The following is an 11,067-nucleotide window of genomic DNA, read 5'->3' as shown; positions in this document are numbered from 1 at the left end:
AGACCTTCAGACAATACAATGATTTTGTCATGGCCCTCAGAATGAGAGTTGTATAAGTTTCTATTTTTTCATAAAGTGTTCATATATCCATTTTAAATAAAAATATACTTTATTTTTAGCATAATTAGAGAACCTACAGAAGCATGTGGAGAAAATCGTCTCTGCAACCCATCTCACCAGTTCAAAACTCCCCCCTTCATATCTAACACAAAGACAACCTCTGTTCAGTTTCCTGTCAATATAAACTGAATTTGTTTTCTAGTTCTGTTTCTTATCTTTGCCTGTTTTTGACAATTTTCTGTATTTTGGATACAAGTTCTTTTTTTAACTTTTTTTCTGGCAGTACTGAAGTTTGAACTCAGGATCTTGCACTTGCTCTACCATTTGAACCACACACTCGGCCACAAGTTATTTATATATATATATATATATATATATATATATATATATATATATACACATACTTTGCTAATATTGACTGCAAACTTGTGGCTTGTTTTCTTTTAATTCTCTTAACTTTGATATTTAATGTTAAGTTTGCATATAGTACATGATTTGTTTTCATGCTTCCACTTGTGGACAACCAGTTGCTCCTAGACAGTTTGTTGAAAATACTATAATTCTAAACTGAAATACTTTTATTCCATTGCTCTATTAGTTTACCTTTATACCAACTCCATACAGATTACACATTTTTTGCAACAGCCTAGGTGTGATCTATTTGCAAATTAGATCACAGCCTAGGTCATAAAGCAAACTTACACAAATACAAAAGAAGTGCGATAACCCTCTATATCCAAACAGACCACAATTGAATAAAATTAGAAATCGATAGCAAGGAAAATCACAAAAAACAAACTTAAACAGATTGAAGAACACACATTTGAATGATCAATCAGCCATTAATAAATTAAGAAATTCTTAGATTCAAATGAAAATGAGGAAATGACTTACCAGAACCTGTGGGAAACAGCAAAGGCAGTCTTAAGAAGAAATGGATAGCCATGAGCACCCACATCAGAAAATTAGAAAATCTCAGTTAAGTAATCTGATGATACAGCTCAAACTCCTAGCAAAACAATAGCAAGCCAACCTAAAAATAATAAAGGGAAAGCGATAATAAAAATCAGAGAATAAATCAATGAATTGGAAACAATAAACAGTACATGACTAATCAATAAAACAAAAAGTTGATTCTTTTTGAAAAAATAAACAAGATCAACAAACCTCTAGCCAAATTAACTAAGAATAAAAGAGCAGTCCAGACAAAACTAATAAAATCAAAGGTGAAAAGAGAAATATTATAATAGATACCAATGAAATCTAGAAGATCATATGAGAATATTTTTAAAACCTATATTCCTACAAACTGTAAAATGAAAAAGATAAATTTCTCGGCACATAAAACTCACAAAAATTAAACCAAGAGTTCATTAAAAACTTAAGCAGATCTATATGTAACAAGCTATGAGATTGAGACAGTTTTAAAGACTCTCCCAACAAAGAAAAGCCTAGATCTTGATAGATTCACTGCTGAATTCTAAGAGACATTTAAAGAAGAGCTAATACCAATGCTCCTCAAATTATTCAATCACATATAAAAGAAGGAGTACTCTAAAAATCAATCTACAAAGCCATTATTATCTTAATACTAAGGCCAGGTAAAGACACACCAATAAAAAAAATCTATCAGCCAATGTCCATAAAGAACATAGATGCAAAAATCCTTAAAGACTTGCTAACAGAATTCAACAACACATTAAAAAGATCCATACACAATGATAATGCCGGTTTCATTTTAGGGATGCAAGTATGGTGCAGAATACACAAATTAATACACGTAATACAACACATAAACAGAATCAAGGACCAAAACCACATTATCATCTCAATGGATTTCAGAAAAATCCTTTGTCAATATTCAACATCTTTCATGATAAAAACTCTGAAGAAATTAGGAATAGAAGGCATATTCCTCAACATTATAAAGGCTATATATGACAAACCTATAATCAACATCATACTAAATGGGGAAAAACAAACCATTTTCTTCATTTTTTGTTTATTTGTTTATTCATTTATTCATATGTGCATACATTATTTGGGCTATCTCTCCCCCCCGTGCCCTGTCCCCTGTCTTCCTGCCCACTCCCTCACCCCCCCAACCCCCCTTTTTCCAGGCAGAGCCTGTTCTACCCTTTTCTCCAATTTTGTTGAGAAGAAGACATAAGCAATGATAAGAATGACATAGCATTTTTGCTAGTTGAGATAAGGATAGCTATACAGAAAGATTCCTAGCATTGCTTCCATGCACAAGTGTATTACAACCCGAATTGATTCATCTCTACCAGACCACTTCATTATTTCCTGGTCACCTTCCCACAATGGCCTCTGTCAGTTTAAGATTACTATATTAGCTCCTCTACAGTGGGCACATCAGACACTTTCATGTTTTGGGTTTCCTACCTTTCCCTATTCCTCCTGTATGTGTTCTCCCCTTAGCATGTGACCCATGTTTAATAATATTACTTCTTTTGTTTTATGTGTAAAGTCCTCATTGAGGGAGAACATGTGCTTTTTGGCTTTCTGAGCCTGGCTAAATTCACTTAAGATGATGTTTTTCAGTCCCATTGATTTACTTGCAAATGACAAGATTTCATTCTTCTTCATGGCTGAATAAAATTCCATTGTGTATAAATACATTTTCTCAATCCATTCGTCAGTGGTGGGGCATCTTGGCTGCTTCCATAATGTGGCTATTGTGAATAGTGCCACAATAAACATGGGTGTGTAGGTGCCTATGAAATAACCTGGGCTGCATTCCTTTGGGTATATCCCTAGGAGTGGGATTGCTGGATCATATGGCAGATCTATGTTTAGTTTTTTAAGAAGCCTCCATATTGTTTTCCAAAGTGATTGTACTATCTTACATTCCCACCATCAGTGTATGAGTGTTCCTTTTTCCCTGCATCCTTGCCAAAATTTGTTGTTGGTGGTGATTTTGATGATAGCTATTCTAACAGGGGTGAGGTGGGATCTTAGTAGGGTTTTGATTTGTATTTCTTTTATGGCCAGAGATTGTGAGCATTTTTTTCATGTGTTTTTTGGCCATTTGGATTTCTTCCTTTGGAAAAGTTCTATTTAGTTCAGTAGCCTGTTTCTTTATTGGTTCATTGATTTGGGGGGAGTTTAGTTTTTTGAGCTCCCTATATATTCTGGTTATCTATCCTTTGTCTGATGTATAGCAAATATTTTCTCCCATTCTGTGGGGGGATTTCTTCAATTTAGAAACCATTTCATTTCTTTTGTTGTGCAGAAGCTTTTTAATTTCATGTAGTACCATTTTTCCATCCTTTCTCTTAGTTTCTCTGGGCTGCTGGGATTCTATTGAGTAAGTTCTTGCCTATACCTATTGCTTCCAGAGTATTCCTTGCTCTTTTCTATACTAGCTTCAGAGTTTCAGGTCTGATATTAAGGTCTTTGATCCATTTTGAGTTGGTACTAGTACAGGGTGATAGGCATGGATCAAGTTTCAGTTTTCTGCAGACAGATAACCACTTTTCCCAGCAACATTTGTTGAAGAGGATGTCTATTTTCCAGCATATGTTTTTCATGCCTTTGTTAAAAATAAGGTGCTTGGATTGATATCTGGGTCCTCTATTCTGTTCCACTGGTCTTCATATCTGTTTTTGTGACAGTACCATGCTGTTTTTATTGCTATTGTTTTGATATAGTTGGAAGTTAGGTATTGTAATACTTCCAGAATTGCTCTTTTTGCTGAGTATTGCCTTGGCTATTTGAGGTCTGTGGTGTTTCAAATGAACTTTAGAGTAGATTTTTCAATCTTAGTGATGAATGTCATTGGGATTTTGATGGGAATTGTGTTGAACATGTAAATTGCTTTTGGTAGTATAGCCACTTTTACTTTGTTGATTCTGACAATCCATGAGCACCGGAGATCTTTCCACCTTCTGTAGACTTCCTTAATCTCTTTCTTCAGAGGTATGTAATTCTTCTTGTAGAGGTCATTCACGTCCTTTGTTAAGTTTACACCTAGGTATTTGATTTTTTTTTTAGTCTATTGTAAATGGAATTGTTTCCATATATTCTTTCTTAATTTGTTCATTGTTGGTGTATAGAAAAGCTAATGATTTTTGTAAGTTCATTTTGTATCCTGCCACATTGCTGAAGCTATTTATGGTGTCTCAGAGTTTTTGCATAGAGTTTTTTGGGTCTTTGAGGTAGAAGATCATGTCATCTGCAAATAGGGATATTTTGTCAATTTCTTTACCTATTTATATTCATTTTATTTCTTCTTCTTGCCTATTGCTCTGGCCAGGAATTCCACGCCTATGTTGAATAAGAGTGGGATAGTGGGCACCCTTGTCTTACTTCTGATTTTAGGGGAAGCCACTTCCTTTAAAATAAGGAAACAGGCAAATGTGTTTACTTTCCTTACTCTTATTCAGCTTACTATTGGAATTCTTAGCCAGAGCAATAAGATGGGGGAAAGAAATAAAAGGGATTCAAATAGGGAAATAAGAAGTCAAATTGTCCGAATTTTCAGATTATATCATCTTATACCTGAAAGACCCTAAAAACTCAACAAAAATTCTCAGATCTCATAAACATATTCAGCAATGTAGCAGAATACAAAACAAAAATCAGTTGCATTTCTATATACAGTGAACAGTCTGAGGGATAAATGAGGAAAACAAATCATTCACAATAACTTCAAAAAAATTAGAATGCCTCAAAACAAATTTAGCAAAGCAGTTCACCGACCTATATGATGAAAATTACAAATCACTAAAGAAAGAAGTCAACAACGATATTAGAAGACAGAAGGACATCCCATGCTAATGGATTGGCAGAATCAATGTTGTGAAAATGGCTATGCTACCAAAGGCAATCTATATATTCAATGCAATCCCTACCAAAATTCCAATGACATTCTTCACTGATATGGAAAATTCAATTCCAAACTTCATATGGAAGCACAAAAGGACTCAAATCGGCAAAGCAATACTGAGCCAATGAGCAACACTGGAGTTTTCACAATACATAACTTTAAACTATACTCAGAGCCATAGTAATAAAAACAGCATGGTACTGGCACAAAAACAGATATGAAAAACAATGGAATAGAGGATTAAAACTTAAATCCACACAACTACAGCCATATGATTTTCAAAAAATGAGCCCAAAATATGCAATAGAGAAAAGATAGCCTCTTCAGTAAATGGTGCTGAGAAAACTAGACTTCTACCTGCAGAAGAAAGAAACTAGATCCCAGTCTCTCACCTAGTACTAGCATCAATTCAAAGTGAATTAAATCTTAATGTAAAATCTGAAGTGTGAAGACACTGAACCATATAGGCATATGTAATAACTTTATGAATAGAACTCCAATAGCTCAGCAATTAAGAGAAAGATTTGACAAATGGGACTGCATGTAAGTAAACAGCTTTTGCACAGCAAAGGACTCAGTCACTAGATTGAAGAGACAACCTACAAAATAAGAGAAAAGCTTTGACAATTATACATTTGAAAAGGAATTAATAAGTGGAATATGCAAGGAGCTCAAGAAACTAACATCTTCAGGAATCAACAACCTGTAAGTGTACAAATGTGAGGGGAAATAAAATGGTAGAAATATCCCTGGAACAAACAAGAGAAATAACCTTGGGGATGTAAATGTAAAATGATGGATGGCAGAAGTAACTTTGTTTTAGATAACAGAGACAGGAAGGCATACTGAAAAGCAGAATATTTAAAGAAAACAGCTCTATATAGGTGTAGAGGGACAGCAGTTTTTCTTCCTAGATAAGGAAAATAAGATAGAACATTCCTAAAGACAGACTTCTAAAGGGATAATATACATATCCTTAAAAATAGAGTAATACAGCAAACTTGCCCAAGATAAACTAAAAAAGGGTCTCACCAGAGTAATGAGCAGTGGTCATAAAATGTAGGTGATTAGCCTCAAGGACAGAATGGACTGATGAGACCCTCTTTGGAATGTCCAGTCTGGTAGAGATGGAGGGCAACTAGATGGTCTGGCTTGACCAAAAGCCAATTAGACAGTTAATTATAGCCACAGTGTCAAAGGTGGATTGGGGAGGGGTGCTTAAGTTGGACTCTATATATAATGTCATGAACTTCAGTCATCCTTTGGTTTAGTTCTTTCACTAAGTTCCACCCTTCATGGTGCTTTGCTGTCCTTTCAATGACAGCTTGGTTTACTCTTTAACTCCTGGTCTGATGTGAATTTTCTTTGACTTTTAACTGCTTGTCTGGTTCCTTCAATCATTGACAGTGCCAGGACATGACCAGGGGAACAACAATCCAGTCCCATTTGAAACTCAGTGAATAAATTAACAAATGAACTGGAAAAACAATTCTCAATAAAAGACGTTCAAATGGCCAATAAATATATGAAGAAATGCTCAACATCCTTGGCCATTAAGGAAATGAAAATCAAAATAACATTGAGATTCCACTTCAATCCAGTCAGAATGACACACAACAACAAATGCTAGGGAGGATGTGGGGGGAAAGGACTTATACACTGTAGGTGAGAATGTGAACTACTACAACCACTATGGAAAACAGTGTGGTGGACTCTCAAAAATTTAAAAATACGTTGTGATCCAGTGATACCATTTCTGGGCATATACCCCAAGGAATGTGCTCCAGGATATGATACAGTCACCTGCACACTCATGTTTATTGCATTGCTATTTACAATAGCCAAGCTATAGAAATAGCCAAGATTACATATATATATATATATATATATATATATATATATATATATATATACACATAATGGATATTTATTTGACCATAAAATTGAATGAAATGTTGTTTGCAGGTAAATGCATGGAACTGAAGATCATCATGTTAAGCAAAGTGAGCCTGTCTTTAAAAGACAAAGATTGAATGTTTTCCCTCATATGTGGGAGTTACACCTATAAGTTAAATGTCTCTATAAATACATATATGACCATATGTATGTATGTATGCATACATATGTATAATATTATATATATATAGTGAAATAGAGAACAAGAATGTATTAGTGGGTCTGTCTGAGGTGACAACAGGAGGTGGGAGAGGAAAAGAAAATGTTAGAGAGTGAAAAGTATTGAAATAACTCATCTATATATGAATATAATATAATGTAATGCACTGTAAACCACTGAATATTATGGGACCAAGGTGATAAACAGTATCACCTTAATTTGATTAAAACATGATATATACAGGCTTTAGGTACCAAGGTGAAACCTCTTTGCACTATCAATATATGCTTAAAAAATGAAGGATAGGAAGGTTATAGAGATCTTTTCCAGGGTGGGTCCCAGTGGAAGAGGGGAAGGAATAAGGAATAAGGAAAAAGTGAATGAGGGTGAATATGGTGGACGTATTTTGTATTCATATATGAAAATAGAAGAATGAAACCTGTTGAAATTGTTCTAAAGGTAGAAGAGGGAGAAGGACAGATGGCATGGATGTAAGTAAGATATATTGTAGGCACATACGTTAATATCACAATTTATCTACCTGTACAACTATTATATGCTAATAAAAATCACATAAAAAATGTCAGTAAATGCTCAATAAGTAGTAAGAGAGAAGCAAGTATGCCCTGGTGTGTCATCCTTCATAAAAGCCAGGCTGGTGTATGTACATGCCTATGGCATCTGTGTCTCAAGATACATTAAGGCTGGTTGGATTTTTGATTCCTGACTTATTTCTAACTCTTTTTCATTTTTATTAGCATATATAAATTGTACAGGTGGGATTCATTGTGCCAATTCCCAATAACCTTACATTGCACATTAGTTTGTCCCCACTATCTCCCCCAAGCAAACCCCTCCTTGCCTCACTTAAAGCAATTGTAATTTCTATTTCATGTAGTTATATAAAGTCCATCAACCCTAGTCCCTCAGCTTTATCTCCTCCATTTATCCTCCTGCTCCCACACTGAACCTATTATTTTTTGTTGTTGTACAACTTCATTGTATTTTCATTCAAGGTTAAGCCTAACACATAAGCTTTAGAAATTTACTGATATATTTTATGGTCTAGGCTATGATTAATTTTATTAATGTTTCTTATTTAGTTTTTAAAATATATGCTTTATAATTTACTAGATTATCCATCATATATGTTCCAGAAGACAAAATATTTATTGTTTAGGTACCATTTAATATTCACATATTCTATATCTTTGATGATTTTTAAAATATAATGACACTTAATATTCAAGATAAATATATAGCTATATCACATTAAGGGATTTTTCATTTTTCTCCATAGCTCTTTCATTATTTTAATCAAATATTTTGATGGAATTTAATTCATTGTATGCTATTTTGAATTGCCTTATTTCTTTTGGTAAATTGTATTTAACATTATATAGAGATAATCCTTATTCCCATTCTCTGAATTTGATACTGTTTCCTATTAATTAATCACAGTAGCTTCTTTCAGATATTTTTTATGAGATGCATCTTTTTGTATGCTTTTGCATTCAACTGTCAGGTGTTCTTATGTTTGAGGTGTCTTTCATAATGTGCAACTTAATTCTGGAATATTTTTTATTTCTTCAAGCTGTCATACTAACAAATCACTACATCTAAATAATTTCTCCATTTCCTTTAATTATATTTTACGGAGTTTTATTTTCATGTAATTATAGCTACATTTTTCTCTGTGTACCTTTTTGTCTTTCAACCATTTTACTACAACAATATTTACTTCAATAATTGATATCTTTTTTTCTATATGTCCCCAGACAATTGTTAGAATATTTTCATGTTATTTACATACTTCATTTATAACTCTTTTCACTGTCAGTATCTGTCAAATAAAACTTTTCAGACTAGCATTTCTGAGAATCATTCTATCTTGCCTTTTATTTGAATGACACTTTGAATAAATATATATAGTAAATTTCACTTTCATTTTCTTCAATTTTTTTCCCAATGTGCTAGTATTGAAAAATTTTATAACAAAATGACTCTTCTTTTTGACCTATGTCTCCCTGTAAGCTTCCAGAATTTCCTCTTTCTTTGATATTGAAATATTACCCTAAAGCGTCTTAGTGTGTGCTTATATATTTTGCAATTTTCTCTCATTTATCAGTATATCTTGAGTCTTCCATTTTGTTCTCTCTATATTTTATTTAAGTAGAGAAATTCATTTACATTGGTTTTTCAAGAATTTTCTTCTCTTCACTTTTATATCTTTGTCTTTATGGGGCACTTACATTCCAAATTGATACATAAAATTTAGCTGGTTCTCTTTCATTTCTTGAAGGAAAAAATAAATAAGCTAATACTTTTTAATGTCCTTATGTTAAATTTTATTAAAAATATGTATTTAAGATGTCCAATTTGATGTTTTGATATACATACATGTATTCAACTATTTGTTGTCTATGTGATTTTTCTATGCTTCTCAGAACAAAGCAGTATCTTCAACCTTTGTATGCTATTTCCATTATTTTACATAGTGATTTACTTATTTCAACGTAGGCACTTGCCTTCAAATTCAAGAATTACACGTTGTCAGCTCCCTTTAGGGTCTGTGACATAACCTATCCTCTTGCTCCAGATCGTCCAACTTCACTATCTCCACTGCATTTGTCAACCCTTACATAGATTTCTGTATAAAGTGTGCATTTCTGCTGACTTGTGCTCCTTGTGAATTGCAAAAGGAGAAAGAAGATAAGTAACCTTAAGATAATGTGCTCATAGTAGAAATCCTCTATTATAGTATTTCATTTGATGTCTCAAAATGCTTAAAGCAAATTTATATTCCTCTTAATTCTGAGAAGACACAAGGGGAAAATATCAACTGCCTATTTCTTCTCTAACTCTCTAAGACAATTTGTGTTTTTGCACATCTCTATGCAAGACTACTCTTTCTGTTAGCACACTAGTGCTAGACTATTGTTTGTTCTCTTTTCTCAGCGTAGCTCCCAAGTGCTCTACCACTTGAGAGAGTCTGCCTGCCCCCATTATCTTTTTAATAAGTGTATTGGCTTTGTTATTTCCTAAGAAAACATAATTTATTTTATTCACTACATATCATCCCACAAAACTCACACTCTCCTATCTTCTTTTGTTGACTAGACACTTATGACATTTATATTTTCTATTTTAAAAATATTTGACAGTTAATAGTTGGGAATGTTCACAATATGTCCTGAGCAAAGAGATAGACATAGGAAACAGTTTCCCCTAGCTAAAAGAAAGGGAGATTTGAGAATATTAGCTTGACTGTATTATTTTTTGTACCAGATGCTCAATGAATGTATGTTTTCTTTAATCTACATCAATGGTAAAGTTGCTGCATTCAGAAAAAAATGATACATATATTTGAATTTTAGATAAATGGCACATACTATTTGCTACAAGTATATCCCATGAAGGATTGAGTTATACTATGTAATGCTAATCTTTCTTACCATTTCCATAACAGTTTTTCAACACTAGGCACTTTGATTAAAAAAATGGAAAAAAATCTTTACTAATTGCATGCAGGCTTTTAAATTTAAATTTAAACATGAAAAATATGGAGCTGAAATGCAACATTATTGATTTAATGAAAACCTTGTTTGTGATCATGCACTGACTGAAGAGTTTTTATTACATTTCACAGACTTAAAATTATTTCAAATTATACAAACATTTGTAATTTTCAACCCCAATATCTACCTGGATTAGCTTACAAAACCTTATAAATATAACACCACAATTACCTTCTAGTTTTAGAGTAGTGAAACATGATGACAACAGAGCTCAGGATATTGCATTGTTGTGCTTATATTGACATATTCATTCTTTATCTTTATATTTCTATTTATTAATTTATTTTTGGTGGTACTGGGATTTGAACTTAGGTCCTCACCATTGCTAGGCAAGTGCTCTACCACTTGAGCCACTCTGTGTGTCCCATTATCTTTTTAATAAGTGTGTTCTTTTTAATAATATGACAAAAATCTATGAGCATTTGATACTATTCCTTGTTATTATAATGTTAATGAAGAAC

This window comes from Castor canadensis, chromosome X, assembly GCF_047511655.1.
Source record: "Castor canadensis chromosome X, mCasCan1.hap1v2, whole genome shotgun sequence".
NCBI classification, from domain to species: Eukaryota; Metazoa; Chordata; class Mammalia; order Rodentia; family Castoridae; genus Castor; species Castor canadensis.
The sequence above is the reverse complement of the archived record's forward strand: the minus strand, read 5'-3'. Positions refer to the sequence as shown.